The following is a 20,083-nucleotide window of genomic DNA, read 5'->3' on the forward strand; positions in this document are numbered from 1 at the left end:
TTGCTTCTCTCTTTCTATGCTCCCTGATCCCCCGTTCCCCTTCTCTATAGTAAGGTGTATGGCGTGCAGAGAGGAGCCTCATATGAACCTGAATATGCTGGTCTTTGCCTCATAGGAAGATGCCTGTGTGGCCCTGCTTCTAGCTGTGCAGTTGGCATGAGCTACTGATGTCTGCAGCTGGTAACTCCCTTATTTTTTTTTTCCTTGGCTTTGGCAGAGTATAAATGGATCCCCCAGCATGTGCCTCAGCCTCTCTGATACCCTGATTTCACTACAGAGTCCCCTGTGTACCTAGGTCTTCTCTGTTCATAAACCTGTGCTGGAATCAGCTCACTATTTCCATGGTAGATTCGGGTGCTTAGTTTTGAACTGTCAACTTGGCAAAACCTAGAACCACCTGGCAAAGAAATCTCAGTGAGGAATTGTCTAAAGCAGGATGGCCTGTGGGCATGTCTGGTGGGTGTGTATGTGTGAGTGCACACACACACACACACTAGTGTGTATGCACTAATTATGTTAACAGATGTAGGAAGATCCATCTTTAAAGTGGGAGGTGTCATTCCCTGGGTTTGGGTCCTGGACTGTATACAAAAGGAAAAAGTGCGCTGAGCACATGTGTGCATTATTCTCTCTTAACTTTTTTAAAAAGATTTTATATATATATATATATATATATATATATATATATATATATATATATATAATATATATATACACACACACACACACACACACACACACACATGTACACCTATATGCCAGAAGAGGGCACCAGATCTCATTCTAGGTGGTGGTGAGCCACCATGTGGTTGCTGGGAATTGAACTCAGGACCTTTGGAAGCCCAGCCAGTGCTCTTAACCTCTGAGCCATCTCTCCAGCCCCTCTCTCTTGGCTTTTGACTGTGGCTGTGACTAGCTGGTTCAAGTTTCTGCAACCTTGATTTCCCAGTATGAGGGACTGTAATTGTGAATGAAAATAAACCCTCTTCTCCTCTAAGATGAGTTTGTTAGGCTATTTTAAGCCAGCATCAGGAGCAAACTAAGACATAACTGCAGATGGAAAATTAGTCCTGCCTGTAACAGAGCTGTTTCTTCTTCTTCTTCTTCTTCTTCTTCTTCTTCTTCTTCTTCTTCTTCTTCTTCTTCTTCTTCTTCTCCTCCTCCTCCTCCTCCTCCTCCTCCTCCTCCTCTTCTTCTTCTTCTTCTTCTTCTTCTTCTTCTTCTTCTTCGAAACAGTGTCTTTCTGTGTAGCCCTGGCTGTCCTGAACTCACTTTGTAGACCAGGCTGGCCTGGAACTCACAGCAATCCACCTGCCTCTGCCTCCCAAGTGGTAGGATTAAAGGTGTGCACCACCACCACCCTGCTATCTTTATCTTCTTAACCATCCCAGGACCCTTCCTTTGGATCCACCACCTCCATCCCATCGGTTTGCCTAATACTGTACTCCACCTAAGTGGCACTAAGTTTGCAGCACAGAGCAGAGCCGAAGGACTCTGCCAAACTCCTGGTAAAGTTATGCCTAGCAGGGTGCTAAGTATAGCATTTACTAAGTATTCAAAAGTAGCACTGCTCTTAATTATTTTAGTTAGGCTTAAATTAATTTTCTTAGCAATGTCTTGGAGATGAATCAATAACTAATTGTGCCACAATACATTACATTAGGTTTTCTGACTTAGGCATCTGTCTCTTACTCAGAGTGAGGTTGAAATGACAAAGCTCTTTTCTCATGAAGTTACTTACCTATACTAGAGGCTACTGTAGTGGGCTGCAGCAGGGAGACTGCAAGCACTTAACAGCTTGGGAATGATCCAAACAACAGCAGAGCTCACTTCGGCCTTTCCTCCTCTCTCTCTCTCTCTCTCTCTCTCTCTCTCTCTCTCTCTCTCTCTCTCTGCTAAGAGAGTGCAACCATCAAACTCAGTACGATTCATACTTAACTGGGACATATAAATATAAAATTGAATTCTATGACTAATGCACAAGTAAGTAGTTTTGTCATTCGGCTTCAGACTGTGGAGAGATTTAGAAGTGATTGTAAGATAGGACCGCACTTTTTCTTTTCTTCATGCCATTATTGATCACTTGCTCCTTTCAAAGCAGTATAAGCTCCTGAATTATTCAAATCTTAACAGTTAAGTTGCTAAACTGAGAGCAGATGGGAAAACAGAATATAAAGTCAGAAAGAGAACTAAAAGAAAGCCCTTTGGTGAACTTCTCAAAGTTGGTGTTTGTTTTATGTGGATTGCCACATAGTATGATCTCTGAAAATAAAATAGATGATGTATAATCTATTAGTGATACATCTGCTATATGATTTGATAGCCAGAAAAAACTAACTCACAGAGCACTTGTCAGGAGTATTTTACTGTCAGTCAAGTAAACTCAGAAAAGGTCAGTGGTCTAAGCACAAAGGCCAATCTATTTTGACTGCCGGAGGTTTATAAAAAGCCCTCTTCTCAACTTACTGTGGCTGTGAGAGTCACTTTCCTGCTTACACAGTAGCAAAGGGGTGGTAGATCCTCAATGCCACAGAGTAGAAAATCAGCAAAACATAAGGTTAGGCTAAGTAGCACTTAAGAAAGTTTTATTTCCTGAACACAGGCTACATATACTGTCTGGGCATATTATTGTTCATTGATTACACTAATTGATTACAGTGATCTGCCTCTCAAGTGCTGGGATTAAAGGCATGCACAACCATGCCCAGCTAGAAATCAGATTTCTTAAACTTCTGACGTGGTGAGAAAGTATTATGGAAATACATAGACCTGAAGGTAATGGTTAAACCGTCTAATTTTTTGTGTGGACCAGAACAGCATAGTGTCGCTGGACGTGGTGGCATATACTTTTAATCCCAGACCTCAAGGAGGCAGAGGCAGGTGGATTGCTGTGAGTTCAAGGTAGCCTGGTCTATAAAGTGAGTCCAGGATAGCCAAGGATACACAGATAAATCCTATCTCAAAAACAAAACAAAACAAAATCAAGCCATGTGTGGTGGCACATGCCTTTAATCCTAGCACTGGGGAGGAAGAGGCAGGTAGATTGCTGTGAGTTCAAGGCCAGCCTGGTCTATAAAGTGAGTCCAGGACAGGCCAGGCTAAACAGAGAAATTTTGTCTCAAAAAAACCAAAAAACAAAACAAAACCCCAAAAAACAAAAACAAAATCAAAACAAACAAAAAGCATAGTATCAGAGACAATATTAGGTCCCACCAAGGATGATACACACAGGCAAGAATTCCATCTGGCGTAGTGATTCTAACTCTAAGTTTCATCACTTAGACAAACGCTGCCATCTTTGCTGTTAACCTTGCTGTTCGACCACAGGTAGCAGATACAAACAGCATTCAGTGTGAAAAGGTTGGGAAGGGGCTACAAGAGCTGGGTATAATACCAGGAGCTCAGAAATCATATTGTCTAGGGTTCTTTGCTACTCTTCAAACTTTGTTGCAGAATTGGAATACAAATTAAAACTGAAGTGGTTGCTCAGTTTACCAGATGGAGAACATGTTGAGAACATAGGCATGCAGTCTAGGAAGAAGACTTGCTACTTAATAGGCCGAGACTGTCACCTAGGATTGATGCATGATGCATGGAGGAAACCTGATAGTTCTACAATCCTTAACATATTCCAGACTCTTATTGGCAGGGCTCAGTATGCTGATCATATGTCTTGAGTTTTCCCTGGTGGGCAGAGAGCAGGAAATACTTCTTTTGGCACCTGGGTACATGGTTCAATTTAGAAAGCCTGTGGTTTATCTGAGACTTTAGCAGTTCTACTCATGTAAGCCCACAGATGTGCCACTGTGAAAATTCTGTGTTAAACATGTGTAAACATGTGCCACTGAGTTTTATGATAACCCCACATGTATTTTCATGGCATGTCACCAGGTGGGCATACACCGGGGCTATCTAGGAAGTAGCACAAGCGTTCTCATGGCAAAGCTATGTTAATGGAGATTAGTGAAAAGTGACATTTGAATGAGTCTCGAGTAAAGGTTTATTTTCCCCACTTCCTAATCTTGGTACAGTCTATGTACTTCATAGTTGAGTGTAGAGAGTTTCTGTGTGGGTTCCCAGGGTGCTGCAATACGTTGGGAATTGTCAGGTCTTTGCTTCTCAAAGCTTCATCCTGGGCCCAGTAGCACTGGCACCACTTAGAAGTTTGCTAAGAATGCAGAATCCGGAAGCTGGAGGGATAGCTTGGCTGTTAAGAGTACTGGCTGCTCTTCCAGAGAACCCAGGTTCAATTCCCAGCACCTACATAGCAGCTCACAACAGTCTGTAACCTCAGTTCCAGGGGACTGGATACCCTCACACAGACATCAATGCACATTAAAAAAAAAAAAAAAAAAAAAGAATGCAGAATCCATTATAACACATTCACATATTCACGTGTGAGTGGCACCTAGCATGCCTTTATGTGCTCACCTATGTCTCCTTACACCTGCATTTTTTTTAAAAAATCACATTTAGCAGGGCGTGGTGACACATGCCTCTAATCCCAGCACTCGGGAGGCAGAGGCAGGCAGATAATGTGAGTTCGAGGCCAGCCTGGTCTACAAAGCGAGTCCAGGACAGCCAAGGCTTACACAGAGAAACTCTGTCTCGAAAAACAAAACAAGACAAAACAGAGAGCAATTACTTGTTTGATTGTTTGTGTGTATGTCTATGGGTGCTCCTGTGCCATGTGTGGAATCAGAGGGCATTTGCTTCTTTCTTTCTTTCTTTCTTTCTTTCTTTCTTTTTTCTTTCTTCCTTCCTTCCTTTCTTTGTTGTTTGTTTGTTTGTTTGTTCATTTGTATATATGTGTACGGGTGCTTATGTGTCAAGCATATGTGCACAGATCAGAGGACAACTTGCACCAGTTGGTTCTTGAATGTGGATCCCAGGTATAGGATTCAGATTGCCAGGCTTGGTGACAAGTATTTTCCCTGCTGGGTCAGAGCCATCTTGCTGACATCCCTCTACCCCACCCCATTCTCATGTTTAGGAATCTCAACTTTCAACTTTTCTGACATATGCTGACCATTTTAAAGGTTGAGGTTTTTTTTTTTCTTTTTTAATTCTAAAACTTGTCACTTTGTTTACCATCAGCCACCCTCTCTTATTTTGCCACGGTAATATGCCTCTTTCTTTTAAATCCCTCATATTTTAGTCGGGCGGTGGTGGCGCACACCTTTAATCCTAGCACTCGGGAGGCGGAGGCAGTTGGATCTCTGGGAGGCCAGCCTGGTCTACAAAGTAAGTCCAGGACAGCTAAGGCTACATGGAGAAACCCTGTCTTGAAAGATCAAAAAACAAAACAAAACAAAAACAAAATACTGAAATTTTCATGTTTTTCTTGGATGAATTTTGTTTTACTTTGTTTTTAGAAACAAGGTCTCTATCCCATGGAACTCTCTATCCGATGCTGACCTGAAAATCACCATGGACAGCTACACTGCCAAACTTGCAGCCATCCTCCTGCAGCATCCTTTCAATGGCTGCAGCTATAGCTGTGGACTGACACACCTGGCATTAAATAAAAGTGTAGCCCAGGCCGACCTTGAAGTGGAAATCTTCCCTCCCTCATCCTCTTTAACATTTTTGCCTTCTGGCCAAACTTACACCACTGTCCAGAATGTTTCGTTTGTGGGGACAAAGTGCCACTTTAGCTTTCAGGGGAGACACTTGCTCTCTGACCCTTTCTAGGCCATGTTTTCTGGCCCTTTCTTGACCATGGCACCTCTCTCAGTCACACTGGTGTGTCTGAGATTCTGCCTACTGCTGAATTCCACCAGAAAAAGCATGTTGTCCTTAATTTTAATATTGTGGATTTTTAGCAGGTTCCCAGTGCTTTTTACATGAAGAAAATAGCTACTTTGTGGCTGTCTCTGTCAAGGTCAATTTTTGTTTTTTTCACATCACCACAGGAATTCTGAATCCTGGAAATGTCCTCCCAGCAGTAGCTATGTTTTCTCTGTTTCAACCCTGGGTTTTCTCATTTTGTCCTATAAATGTAAACCACTTAAAGAAAAGCTCTTCCTCCATTCCTTCCTTTTTTGTGTTGTTTGTATCTTGAGACAAAGCCTTATCCTGGAGGCCAGGATCACCTGAAAATCCCAACTCAGTTCAGACTGGCCTTGAACTTGCAGTCCTTTGTCTCAGTTTTCAGAGTGTCAGGATTATATATGCATATCACTGCACTTGGCAAGGAAAAAAAATCTTTTAAAAAGTGGGTCACTTTCCCTTATTATTTTAAAAGTTTCACAGCTGGGTGTGGTAGCACACACCTTTAATCTCAGCACTGGGGGGGGGGGTGCAGAGGCAGGAGGATCACTCTGACTCCGAGGCCAGCCTGATCTACAAAGTGAGTCCAGGACAGCCAATGGCTACACAGAGAAACCCTGTCTCAAAAAACCAGGAAAAAAAAGTTTCATTTCTTATTTATATTTTTAAGGTGCAGGAGCACATGGCACCCTGTACATGTAGAGGACAGGAAATGGCACTGTGGAATTGGCTCTTTTCTCTCACCATAGGTCCTTTTTCCCTCTATTTTTATCATCTTTGTTATAAATGAGGTTTAAGAAAGAAGCCCTGAAGGAACATATTGGCACCTTGGAATTTAGACCTTTTTGTATGCCTTGCTTTTGCTTATATCACCAAAATCTCATTCAGAACCGTTGTCTGTGACTTACACTTAAGCCATGCCGGGTGATAAGCACCAACAACATCATGGCTTGTTTCCTAAGACTCCCCCACTCTGAAACATATCCTCCGTTTCCTCACTTTCTCCACACACCACACAGGATGGGTGAAGCAATAGGGAGAGAAGTTTGCCAAAAACACATTTAGAACAAGTCAGTTGCCAGGCTGAAGTAGAACAAGGCAGCAAAGACCAATCATTAGATGCTGGTTGATTGGTTTAGTAATTTACTTAAAGCGGGCTTGTTCAGCCCATTCACCAAGCATGACCTGTTACCTGAAACAGAATGACCTGGAAAACGAGCTAAAGCCGTACTACCTGCTGACAGCCGTGTAAACTTCTGTACGATCTTGTTTGCCTGCCCCACGTTGGGGTTTTGTTTTTGTTTTGTTTTTGTTTTTAGAGACAGGGTTTCTCTGTGTAGCCTTGGCTGGCCTGGACTCGCTTTGTAGACCAGGCTGGCCTCGAACTCACAGCGATCCACCTGCCTCTGCCTCCCGAGTGCTGGGATTAAAGGCGTGCGCCACCACGCCCGGCTCCACGTTGGGGTTTTAAGAGTACAAAAATAAAAGTGCCAAGTGGACTCCAGCTTTGTTATAAACGGGATTTAAAGGCTTTTCAGGAGCTGTCCTGGCTTCCGCACATGGATGACATCTCCTCTCTTCCACTCACGTTGGCGTGAGAAAGGAGCGCTTATTCCAAAGATTTCCGCAACAACGCCACTCACTGAGTGTCCTGGGGGCACTTTATGCTCAAGCAGCTCCCTTCTCTCAAAATGCTCCCAGTGGCTAGATCTTGGCTATCTGACCAAACCAGGAATCATCATCCTGCAGCTGGTGGGAGAAACTGCAGCTGAACTCAACTTCCTGTGAGACTGACAATGACATTTCTGTCTTACAGGAACTACAGTGTCCTGTGTTTTCTGTCCTTAGGTAACCAATTGGCTTCCAGGCGCCTCCTCTACCTGGCACAAAAACCCACGCAAAGGGTCCGGCTTTTAAGATTGCTGTCACACTGTCAGAAAGCAATGGAGCGCCATTTCCTTCTTAGTAAACTATAGTAAGTATCCATCAGCCGGCCCTGCCCTCTTGTGACTTTTTTTTTTTTTCTTGATCCAAACACTTTAAGTTTGTGGAAGTGTTTTTTGTTTTTTTACACGTAGTGCGTTGCTCTAGCTGGCCTGGAACTTTATAGACCTTGGCTGGTCTAGAATGAACACCCACACACCCACACAAATTAAAACAAGAAAGATAAAGTCCTCCCTTTCCAATGCTAATGCTATCTCGGCTATCAGAAGCAACGCATATAATCATTTTAAATCATGAAAAAGGAAATATGAGCCTATGTGATGGTTTTTGCTTTATCTTATATTTTATTTTGTCATGCTTGGTTGTTATCTCTCGCAACTGGGATTTTTTTTTTCCCTCCCAAGACAGGGTTTTTCTGTGTAGCAGCCTTGGCTGTCCTGAACTCACTTTGTAGACCAGGCTGGCCTCTAACTCACAATGATCCTCCTGCCTCTGCCTGCCAAGTGCTGGGATTAAAGGTGTGCGCCACCACTGTTAGTAGGTTGTTACCTCTTAGAAGCCTGTTCTTTTCTAATGATAGACAGAAAGAAAGTGGAAAGGAGAGTGGTAGGGAGGAGCTGGGAGGAGCAGAGGGAGAGGAAATGGATTGTATGAGAAAAGACTCCATTTTCAAGAAAAGGAAAAAAGAAAATATGAATCTGTTCGGTTATTTGTTCTATTTATCAAGTCCATAATTTTCTTTCCTTTCTTCCCCCTCTGTCTTTACATTTTTTTATTAGTTAATTAATGTATTTAAGAGTACTGGGAATCAAAAGCAGAGACTCGTGCATGAGTGAGATATATCCCCCAGCCCCATGATTCTGTATTTTAAAGATGTAGTTGTGTGTGTGCTTGCGCGTGCAAGCGTGTGTCCAGAGGCCAGAAGAGGTTGTGGGATGCCCTGGAACTGGAGACATAGGTGGTTGAGAGCTGCCTGATGTGGATGCTGGGAAAAGAACTTGAATCCTCTGGAGAACCATTTCTCCAGCTGCTTCCTTTTCTTTGTTTTTGTGTTTTAGAGAGGATCTAATATACCCTAGACTGGTCTTGAATTTCTATTTATTTGTTTGTTTATGTTTTTTTCAAGACAGAGTTTTATTTATTTATGGCTTTTAGAGACAGGGTTTCTGGTATTTATTTATTTGTTTGTTTGTTTATTTATTGTTTTTTGAGACAGAGTTTCTCTATGTAGCCTTGGCTGTCCTGGGCTCATTTAATAGACCAGGCTGGCCTTAAACTCACAGAGATCCACCTGCTTCTGCCTCCTGAATGCTGAGATTAAAAGAGTGCTAGACACCACCAGGCTCTGGTCTTGAATTTCTAATTCTCCTGCCTCTACCTGAAATGACAGGCATGTGCTAACACACTTGGCCAATGATACAAACAAACAAACAAACAAACCAGAAAACCAAATACTTCATTTTATCCTAAGAATATAATTTGTTCCAAATTTGTAGTCCATTCAAAAAATTTGCTTTGAATGCACAATTTCTGATATAATATTATTTTGACATCAGTTCCCTATGGTTTTATTGAGGCAACAAAGTGTCTCTAAGTCAATGAAAAACAATTAAATTGCTAGGCCATGGTAGAGCTGGACTCTAATCCCAGTACTCAGCAAAGACAAGTGTCTATAGAGTGGTCTACAGAGTGAGTTTCAGGATAGTCAGGGCTACACAGAGAAACCCTGTCTGAGAGAGAGAGAGAGAGGGAGAAAGAGAGAGAGAGAGAGAGAGAGAGAGAGAGAGAGAGAGAGAGAGAGAGGGAAAAGAAGAAGAAGAAGAAGAAGAAGAAGAAGAAAAGAAAAACAATTAAATTAGTAAAAATTTGGTGAGCCTAGATAAAACCTTTTTGTGTGTATGTTTTAGAAATTCTGGAAGTGAGGCTCGATGTGGTGATGCAAGCCTTTAATCCCAGCACTTGGGAGACAAAAGCAGTCCAGGGGTTGGGGGTGGGGAAGAGGGTGGGGGAGATCTCTGGGAGTTCCAGGCCAGCCTAGTCTGTAGAGTAAGTTCCAGAACAGCAAGGGCTACACAGAGAAACCCTGTCTCAAAATACCTGCCCCCCCCCCACACACAGAGCCAGCTGTGATGGCACACGTCTTTAATCCCAGCATTTAGGAGGCAGAGGCAGGTGGATCTCTGTGAGTTCTGAACCAGCCTGGTCTACAGAGCAAGCCCAGGACTGCCAAGGCTACACGGAGAAATCTGGTTTGGAAAATCCAAAAAACAAGCAAACAAACAAAACGGGAGGGTACTTCTAACAACACTTTCATTCTCGTCTCCATGTAAGAACAGATTTATTTTTGGTACTGAAAATATGACTACAAAACAGGAACAGCTACATTCTGGCTTATGCTTGTTATAGCAGAATTGTGACACACAGACAAACAAACTTTTCAGTCACCTAAACATATTAAAAAGCACCAATGGCCAACTTGAAGCGTGTGAAGGACACATACTTTTTCACATTTCTCTTAAGGGAACACAAGCAAGGATACTTGGAAATAACTATTATAGACAAACAAATATGGAACACCGTGTAGATCAGTCATGCAATACCCTTACTGGGGAAACTAGTCATCTATTTTTAACTGTCTCGTTGGCAGATTTCAACCGACAGCTGTATTAGGTGGACAGAGGCCGTCTGCGCATGTGGAAGAACACTGTGTTAACTCAGCTATTTTTAGTTGTGAAACTTTCTTTTTAGCCCCTAATATTAGGGACACAGACACACACAGACACAGACACAGACACACACACACACACATACACACACACACAGAGAGAGAGAGAGAGAGAGAGAGAGAGAGAGAGAGAGAGAGAGAGAGAGAAGTGAGGGGAGAGGGAGAGGGAGAGGGAGAGAGCGAATCTTTGTACAAGGTCCTAGATTCAATCCTCAGCATCAAAAATTAAAGCTTTAAGAACACACAGGTTTATCCATTCTTCTACTGAGGGACACTTAGGCTGTTTCCATGTTCTGGCTATTATGAATAAGGCTGCTATGAACATGGTTGAGCAAATTTTCTTGTTGTGTGCTGGAGCATCTTCTGGGTATATTCCAAGGAGTGGTATAGCTGGGTCTTGAGGACCTGGTGACACTCAGTGGAAGGATAGCAGGTTACCAAGAAGAGACTTGATACCCTATGAGCATATACAGGGGGAGGAAATCCCCCTCAGGAACAGTCATAGGGGTGGGGAGTAAGGGGAAAATGGGAGGGAGGGAAGAATGGGAGGATACAAGGGATGGGATAACCATTGAGATGTAACAAGAATAAATTAATTTAAAAAAAAGAACACACACGAGTTGAATGCTGTTAAAGCTTGGGTGGAAGTAGCTGCTCTCAGTGCTCCCCCCTACAACCTACGAGTTTACACTGGCAGCCAGCCTAGCCTGCTATTTCCCTGAAAAGCCTCCTTTTATTTCCCCAAGAATCCTGTGTCTTTTACTGTCAGCATTTGTGAGCAAGTGAGGGTGTGAGTGCCTGATCAGCACGCTTTTATGCTGTCTTGTTTAAAAGTTCTCACCCAAAGCTGGGCGTGATGGTGCACGCCTATAATCCCAGCACTCTGGGAGGCAGAGGCAGGTGGATCCCTGTGAGTTCGAGGACAGCGGGCTCTACAAAGCAAGTCCAGAACAGCTAGGGCTACACAGAGAAACCTTGTCTTGGAAAAAAAAATGCTGCCAAAGTTCTCACTCAAGGTAGAAGTATGCTGCCACATCTATCCATGTATCTGTTTTCTTAATATTTATTTATTATGTATACAGTGTTCTGCTTCCATATATACCTGCATGTTACAGTAAAAATGTATCGATTTGGTCTTAGATGGCTAATAAATGACACAGAGTCTGAAGCATACTTTAAAGCTGCCAGCACTACACTGGGCAGAATCTAAACATACAAATCTACTCCTAAACTAACATAAACAAACTACTCTAAACCTCATAATGTATCTATACCCCAAGCACTTGCCACTATGGTGATTCTCCGACCATTTCACTACCAGTCCGGCTCCCCTCTCAAATGTCCTCCCCTCTCAACTGTCAAACTTGGCTCCACCCCCTCTCAAAGAAGCCCCGCTTTCCACTTCCTGTCCTTCTGCCCAGCTTATTGGCTAACCAGCGCTTTATTGACAGTTGTTACATCCATTCAAGACATTCCTCCACACCTGCGCAACAGAAGAGGACACCAGATCTCATCATAGATGGTTGTGAGTCACCGTGTGCTTGCTGGGAACTGAACTCAGGACCTATGGAAAAGCAGCCAGTGTCCTTAACCTCTAAGCTGTCTCTCCAGCCCCTATGTATGTATTTATATCTACGTGTCATGTAACTATGTATGTATGTATGTATGTATGTATGTATGTATGTGTGTGTATCTATCTATCTATCTATTTATCTATCCATCCTGCCCTCCCCAGTGTATGTATCTCTCTCTGTTTCTCATCTGTGTTTATAGTCTGTATGTGGGTTAAGTCCTGACTTAAATCCCCAGAGGCAGCTGGTGTACGAGCAGTAGTTGTACCTGAGTATGCATTGTCTCACTTCCCTGGTGTTATGCTTGTTGAAAAGAAATCTGTTAAAGTTGACCTCAACTCCAGCTCAGTTCCCTCGGTCGCTCTTCCCAGAATGAGAATCTATTGAGTCGCTCCAGGAGGGCAAGTTCTGTGCCGTCCGGTAGTTCCCTGAGTCCTTGTTGCTAACCGCAAACCCCTACAGATTAGTGACCAAAGCCTTGACAACCCCCGGCTTCTCCTGAGTGTAAACTTGCCCCCGGGTGGACCAGGTTGGCTTAGATGCCTTTACATGCTGCCTTACCGTGGCAGTTTCCTTCTCTTGTCTCAGTTCTGCAACTCACTGTCATGAACTGGTCCCTTCTTCACGCGTCTGTGACAACTTTGTCTAAGAAGACCGTGACTAACCAAGCGCCCTATCTCCAGATCCGAGAGGAGAGGAGGCATAAGCGTGTTCAGCCTCCTGACACTGAGGAGATGTTACCTGTAAAATTCATGGTTGATAGCCTCACAACTGAGTTACGGAAGCTGCAAACGAACAAACAACCAAAACCCCAAACAAAAGCAAGCAAGACAAACAAACAACAACAATAACCCAAACCAAACCAAACCAAAAACCCCACGGCTCTCTATCATCAGTCACAATAGCTCACAGAATGAACGTGGGTTGGTGGGCATGCCCAGTAGGGTACTGGTTTCTTTCGTGGGTCTCAAGTTTTCTTAGCAAAATCCTTCTTCGTACAGCTCTGTGAGTAGGAGATGCTGCCTTTGTGACAATAACAAATAACACGTTCTTCAGGCTGTGCTGCTCTTAATTGATTCTGAACAACAAATATGCAGGATTGAAGCTAGTCTTCCACGGACCATCTCAGTCGGGCATAGGTCCTTGGGAACGGGAGTTCTCGAAGCATCGATGAACAAAGATAGGCAAAGTGACAGAGTCAAACACAGGGGATTTTGATCTGAGTGTATTTTGCAGGCAAGCAAGCTAGAGTTTTATACACATTTTTTGAAAAGGGAAGTGTTTTTATGGTTACATTTTTTTTCATTCAAAGAAGTCTGTCATAACCTCTCCAGTGTAGTCTGTGTGACAAATAGTACACGACCTGAGGCTACGACCCCTAGCCAAGAGAGAGCCTCTTGGACTGGGGCTCATGTTCCTGCCAGGAGTAATGGGTTGCAGCTTTCTTCCCTCCTACTGTGTTGGAATCTATTCTTTCTTCTTAACTCTAACTTCCAAATCAGGACTTTTCAGGCACGACCACGTTGCTGTGAGATGACCCTAACTAGGGACTGCAGCCAGGGACTGTTAAGGGCTGGAGTAGTTCTGCTTCACTTCCACTTATTAAAAGAGACATGACTGAAAAATTAATTATTAGTTAATAATTTGTATTATGGCTTACAAAGAAATAAAGCGTTTCAAAAGAAAACTCCAGATAGTGGCGCTCAGATATTAGAAAAGAGAACTAAAAGAAAAAAACTGTCTTGGCACACAGGTGTTGGGCATAAGTTCCGCTTATGGGAGAACATTGGCCCTGGGACAAAGGGAGCACATGCATTTTGATACCAAGCCAGTAACTTAGAAGTGATGACGTTTTTGCTGTGTGTTCTGTACCCTGTATTGTTTCATTTAAAGTTGTAATTTAAAATATGACAACACAATGACTTTGCATTCTGCGCCTGTACTGTGTATGCTTGGTTGCTCACTGACTTCCATGAATCTACTCTGTGGGAAAATGTAACCACAACCTTGAGCCCCTGTTTTTGAAATGTATGTATAAAAATTTAGACTGCTTGCCTGAAAAATACACTCAGATGCAAACTCATCCTGGGTTGCTCTGTTTGTCACTCACCTTATCTTTGCCCACTGATGCTTCGAGGACTCTTGTTGCCAAGGACCTTTCTCCAACTGAGCTCGTCTATGGCAGAAGTCAGTGAAGCAATCAGGTGTACACAATGCAAAATACAGGGTGCAAAGCAATAATGTTGTCATTATTCTTGAGTCACCATTCTTGAGTCATTAGCCCTCTTTATCAAAGGTCAATGTTCTCTTGTTATGGCAAACATCTATGTGTCAAGACAGTTTTTTCTTAGTTCTTCTTTTTATCTGAGCATCACTATCTGGAGCTTTCTTAAACACTCTATTTGTAAGTCGTAATATAAACTATTAACTGATGATTAATTCTTAGCTATGTTTGTTTTAACAAGTGGAGAGGAACTTGGTGGTGAACTCTGGGCCTGAATGACCCTTGGCTGCAGTCCCAAGTTAGGTTGGTTCATAGCAACATAGTCATGTCTGGAAAGTTCTGATATGAGAGTAGGTTAGGAGAAAAAACAAAGACAGAATATTCCAACACAAATGAGTAAGAAGGCTGCCATCAGTTACTCCTGGCAGAAACATCAGGCCCATTCCAGGAGGCTTTCCCTGGGCAGGGGTGATCACCTCAGGTTATGCAGTAACATTTGTCACACAGACTCCACTGGAGGGGTCGTGACACTAGTCATGGTGATGCTCACCTTTAATCCCAGCACTTGGGAGGCAGAGGCTGAGGGATCTCTGAGTTTGAGACCAGCCTGGTCAACATAGTGACTTCTATGACAGTAAGAGCTGCATAGTGAGACCCTGTCTCAAAAACAAAGCAAAACAAAAGTCAAAAGAAAATAACCAAATAAAAAGTACCCCACCAACATCAACAACAACAACAAATCCAAGATTGTCTGTTGCTTTGTCTTATTCTGGAAGCACTGAGTGGTCCAAATAATAACACTAACCAGAGTAAAATGGAGTAAAGGCAAGGTACTGATTTAACCTGGCAAAGCTAGAACGAGTTTGAGGTGGGATGGAGTGGCCTGGGTACCCTCGCCCTCCCTGATGATATCCTGTTCTGTTTGAAATACAATCTGTTCAGACACTCCTCCCCAAATACACATTGAGCAAACTTACCCTTAAATAATTCCAGCACTTTCTATGTAAAGAGAACTTTTGTCTTAGAGTCCTCTTTCTGCTGCTGTGCTGGAGATTACCTATTTTCTATGCTGCCTGGTTGGGATGACCTTCCCTCATAGTGAGAAGGTATGCCCCTATATTTTCACTTTTTAATTCTGTACATGGAGAGAGCTGGCAGGATTTTGGCATTGTCATGTCTATGGCCATTCACCAGTTTTCTATTTGTAAATGCTTGCCCTTCCTCACCTGCCAAAGGGCAACCCGTAGAGATGGATCAGGTGGTGTGTTGCTGATGATCGGTTCAGACTGGAGTGCAGCTTTTTTGTGTAATAAAGAGCAAACAGCCCAAAGCTGAGGCAGGAAGTACAGAGGCAGGAGTTCTGGGCAGGCAGAGATGCAAGTGATTCAGGAGACCAGAAGAGACATGGAAGAAACCAAAAGGAAGATCGGTGGACCTGGATCAGGAGTGAGAACCACATGGAGAGACATCATGGCAGAGAAGTCAGGATCAGTTTAGACAGCTGGCTGAGACTGCCCTAACATAAGGCCAACAGCTTTAAGCTATAAAGAAGTCTCCATGTCTTAATTCAACTGCAAGTGGGTCCGTGATTGCAATACTGCCCCACAGAGGTCAGGGGGACTCACCTGGTTGGTCTCTTGGGTAAATTCAGTATAAAAGGATTCTATGTATCATAGGATAGCTAGTGAGGTCTTATTCCTCATTGTTCCATAATTGTGTAAAGTACAGATTCAAGGTACAGAAGAATTTAGTTTTCCATATTCTGAAGAGAGAGATTAAGTAGGTTTCGCACGTTTGTCAGTGTTTGAGGAAGCCCAGAGGGGTCCAGGGTATTGTCAAAATCAAGTCATTTGGGGAGCATAATTTGCCTTGTGAGGAGTGCAGAATTTGTGTCTGTGTGAGTGTGTGTATGCATGTGTGCGTGTATGTGTATGTGCGGGCACATGCATCCGTGCATGCATGCCTGTGTGTGTGTGTATCCCTGCAGTCAAAGGCGTTCTTGCTCTAGGAGAGATAATAGCAGAAACTCATAAGGCTGTGAGCAGGAGAGGAGTGTGTTATTTTTCAGCTGGTTGTTGCTGGCCTCGCTTCAGAACCAGCAGATCTCCTTGGAGCTGTCAAGGCAGCATGGCAATAAAATTTGGAGGAGAGTTGCCATGTGTCCCTTGGACTTTAGATAAAAAATGGAAACCAATGCAATGGTTTCTAGAAATTTCTGACAGAGATTTAACCCAAGGGGTTAAATGGATGACGTCCGTCTGACCTCTGTGGAGCAGTCTTCATTTCAGAAAGGGTCCTTAGAGAGAGGACCCTGGGAACAAGATGGTTACCAAGAAAAGAGCTGGGACCACCTAGGTGAAGATTCGATGAAGATGTGTTTGGGAAGGAGGATTTGAAGACAATGTGGCAACCCCTGTCCAACATCTACTCCAAGGCCGACTTCCCTCCTGAGGCCTGCATTGGCCACTCTTCCATGCTTTGTTTTGTTTTCTTCATCTTGTAGTGAATTTGCTTTCTAATTGTCTAATAGGTCTCTGTCCTGACTGGACGCCCATCTACTGCAGGAATCTGTTTGTTTTTGTCATTCTCCCATAGTGATAAATGACAATGACAGGCTTACGACAAGAATGGTTATTATATTCAGTAGCCATTTAGAGCCCATGTTTGTAGGATTCCACATGTTTGCATTGATTTTTTAAATGGATTTTTAAAAAAGAATTATGGTGGCTCATAACCGTCTATACTGAGATCTGGTGCCCTCTTCTGACAGGCAGGCACACATGCAGGCAGAACATTGTATACATAGTAAATACAAATTTTAAGATGTGTATGTATGATTTTCTCTGCATGTGCATCTGCACACCAGGGAGCATTGGAATTCGTGGGACTACAGTTACAGATGGTGGTGATCAGGACCTCTGGAAGAGCACCCAGTGCTCTTAACCACTGAGCCATCTCTCCAGACCTTTTAATGCATTTTTAATCAACTACATACTCCAAAGAAAATTGTGAGCCAGACGTGGTGGCACATGGTTTTAATCCCAGCACTCTGGAGGCAGAGGCAGGTGGATCACTGTGGATTCGAGGCCAGCCTGGTCTACAAAGCGAGTCCAGGATGGCCAAGATAACATAGAGAAACCGTGTCTAGAAAAAAACAAAAAACAGGGCTGGAGAGATGGCTCAGAGGCTTCAGAGCACTGTCTGCTCTTCTAAAGGTTATGAGTTCAATTCCCAGCAACTATATGGTGACTCACAACCATCTATAATGAGATCTGGTGCCCTCTTCTGGCAAGCAGGTGTATATGCAGGCAGAACATTGTATACATAATAAATAAATAAATAAATCTTAAAAAGAAAAAAAAAAGAAAAGAAAAAAACAACAACAAACAATTGTGACTAGTTCTTGAAAGAAAAAGTCTTCTCCAATGGCCTGTTTTTGATTCCCTTGAAATTCAATTTTAGTTTTTCTGGTTTCTCACAATCAGAGATCTCCACAACACACACACACACACACACACACACACACACACACACACTTTTTGATCAGAAATGTGGTAGAGTATGTAATTTAAGATTAGTGCTATAGAGGGCAGGAGAGATGTCTCAGTCGTTAAGAACACTTTTTCTTGCTGAGGACCTGAGTCTAATTCCCAGCACCCACATTGCAGTTAAAAAACCATCAGCAACACCAGTTCCATGAGAGCTGACATTCTTTGAGGGTCTACATGGGCCCCAGACATATGTATGTGCACATACATACATACAGGCAAAATATTCACACACCTAAAGTAAAAGCAAATACATTAAAAAATATATATTAAAGCTGTCATTTAACTTAGGTTGCAAAAGCTAGCTGCACACACGATCCAAGGCGTAGTAAGGCGGGTTACATTATTCTCTCAGAAGCAAGCTGCACTTAAGTAGGCCGAGTACGTAGTAGGACAGCAAGTTGAGTATGTGGTCCTGAGTGATCTCAAGGCATCTCATTAACTTGGTGGCAAGATCTGGAAAATATCTTTTTATTTCAATGCAAGATGCATTTTCATAAGAAGGTATCACTGCAATTTCCCTTGTCTCTGTTTACACCGTTATAACAAAGTGCCACCTTCTGTATACCTTACAGTTCTGCAGTCTGGTGGGTCCACAGTCCAGGCTCCGGGAAGATTCGGTGTCTAATGAGGCTTTATTTTCTGCTTCGTAGGTGATGCCTGCCTCTCCGAATCCTCACGTGGTGGAGGTTGGCAAGTTTCTGAAGCTTCTTGCAGGAGGGCGCTAATTCTGGACTAAGTCTGAACAAGACTGGCTTTACAGCACACCAGCTGTAATGTGGCTGTGATGTAGACATCTGGGGATCTTAGTGTTGTTAGAAGTCTTAAGTCCGTGTTTCAGGGGCCTCATTGCTCCGTCCCAGGACCTTTGCTGTTGCTCTGGGGGTTGTGGAGGCCTTGTTTTTTATTGGCAATGTTAGGGACAGTGCTTTGGGGATGGAGGACTAGAAACAGGGCAAGTAATCCCCCCCACCCCCCTGCCTTTCCCATTCAGGAAACTGTGAGTTGCCATAAAAGGAAATAAACTTGTTCTCACTTAGATGCAAGCATTCGAAACACAATACGCTGGTGTCTGCTGCCACTGTGTGGACGTTTACATTTGTTGACTTCAATCCTGGCTTTTCCTTAAAAGTCTGGTCCTATGCTCAAAGAGAATAGGTCAAACACAAAGAATTTAAAGCTTGTTTTCAGCGCGCCCATCGGCCTCAGCTTGTTCCCTGAATCCCTTTAGGTTCCCAGTGCTCTCAGGCTCACATGGTTCCACTGTGAAATGCCTCATCGAGCACTGTCCCGAAGCAGGACTAAACCCACGCTACGGGTCTCCCCCACCTTTTTAGTCTTTTTGAAGAACCAGCTTGAGGCGCAGAAACCTCCAGAGAAGCCACCTATTATCCCTGACGCCTGATAGTTATGGCCTGTATAAACCCTTTTCCTCCTTACCTTGAGTGTAGATGGCACCTATGACGAGTTTGTCACTCGTGGAATATGGCAGAGAGGGTGGCTCGTTGCGTCTATGGTTTGTCATGTGTGTCCTGGCTGTTTCGATCGCTTTCTGCGCTTGCGTATGTGAGTAAGTAGCTACAGTGAATAGGAACTGAGGATGGTGATCCCTATCAGCCTGCAGGGATGGAGCCATCAGTGGCGCAGTAGGACGAGGGCTAACAACCACGTGAACTGGGGAGCAGATCACTGTGCAGGTAAGTATTAATCCTAGCCCCAGATAATCCTGCATTGCCGCCTCCCAAAGACTTTAAAAGCCAGAGGGCTGCATGAAGCCCGTGCCCAGAGTCTGTTAAGGAAGAAACATGTGCTGTTTTCTGCCATCAGTTGTAGGAGGACCTTTCCCCATCAACAGAGAAACAGAAGCTGGCTCCTTGGTTTTTCTTACTACTTCCACAGGACCGTGTCACACATCCTTAGAGTATGTGTTGTAGTTTGCTGTCAGTTGCTGTGATAAACACCAGGACCGAAAGCAGCTTGGGGAAGAAAGGACTTGTTTGACTGACTTACATGTCCCTGTCACAGTCCGTCACAGAGGAAAGTCAGGACAAGAGCTGCAGCAGGAAGGACGCCGCTTCCTAGCTTGCTCGCTCCTCATGCCTCACTCAGCCTGCTTTCTTTATTTCCTTTTCGCTCACTTTCTTCCTTCTCCTTCCTCCTTCCCTCCCTCCCCTGCCCCCGCCCCCTTTTTTATTTCTTTTTGAGATAGGCTTTTTCTGGGCAACAGTGCTGGCTGTCATGGAACTCACTCTGTAGACCAGGGTAACTTCAAACTCACAGAGATCCATCTGCTTCTCCC

At 43.5% G+C, this 20,083-nt stretch overlaps 1 protein-coding gene and 1 long non-coding RNA gene across 2 annotated transcripts in view; one reads left to right on the forward strand and one right to left on the reverse strand.

Annotated features, from left to right (window-relative positions):
* The window catches only part of AGL (amylo-alpha-1,6-glucosidase and 4-alpha-glucanotransferase), a 79,911-nt gene extending 67,250 nt beyond the window's left edge, over positions 1-12,661 (reverse strand). The window contains exon 1 of the mRNA XM_084757378.1: positions 12,574-12,661. The gene's annotated coding sequence lies outside the window, so the exon portion shown is untranslated. The remainder of the gene's footprint in view (positions 1-12,573) is intronic.
* On the forward strand, positions 133-18,744 carry LOC311583620. Its single transcript, XR_014774610.1, has 4 exons — positions 133-180; positions 7,621-7,747; positions 11,893-12,059; positions 18,438-18,744. It is a non-coding gene; the product is annotated as an uncharacterized lncRNA (long non-coding RNA).
* Positions 18,745-20,083: the final 1,339 nt, after the last annotated feature.

Source organism: Acomys minous, assembly GCF_964271855.1.
Source record: "Acomys minous genome assembly, chromosome: 14".
In the NCBI taxonomy this organism is placed as follows: domain Eukaryota; kingdom Metazoa; phylum Chordata; class Mammalia; order Rodentia; family Muridae; genus Acomys; species Acomys minous.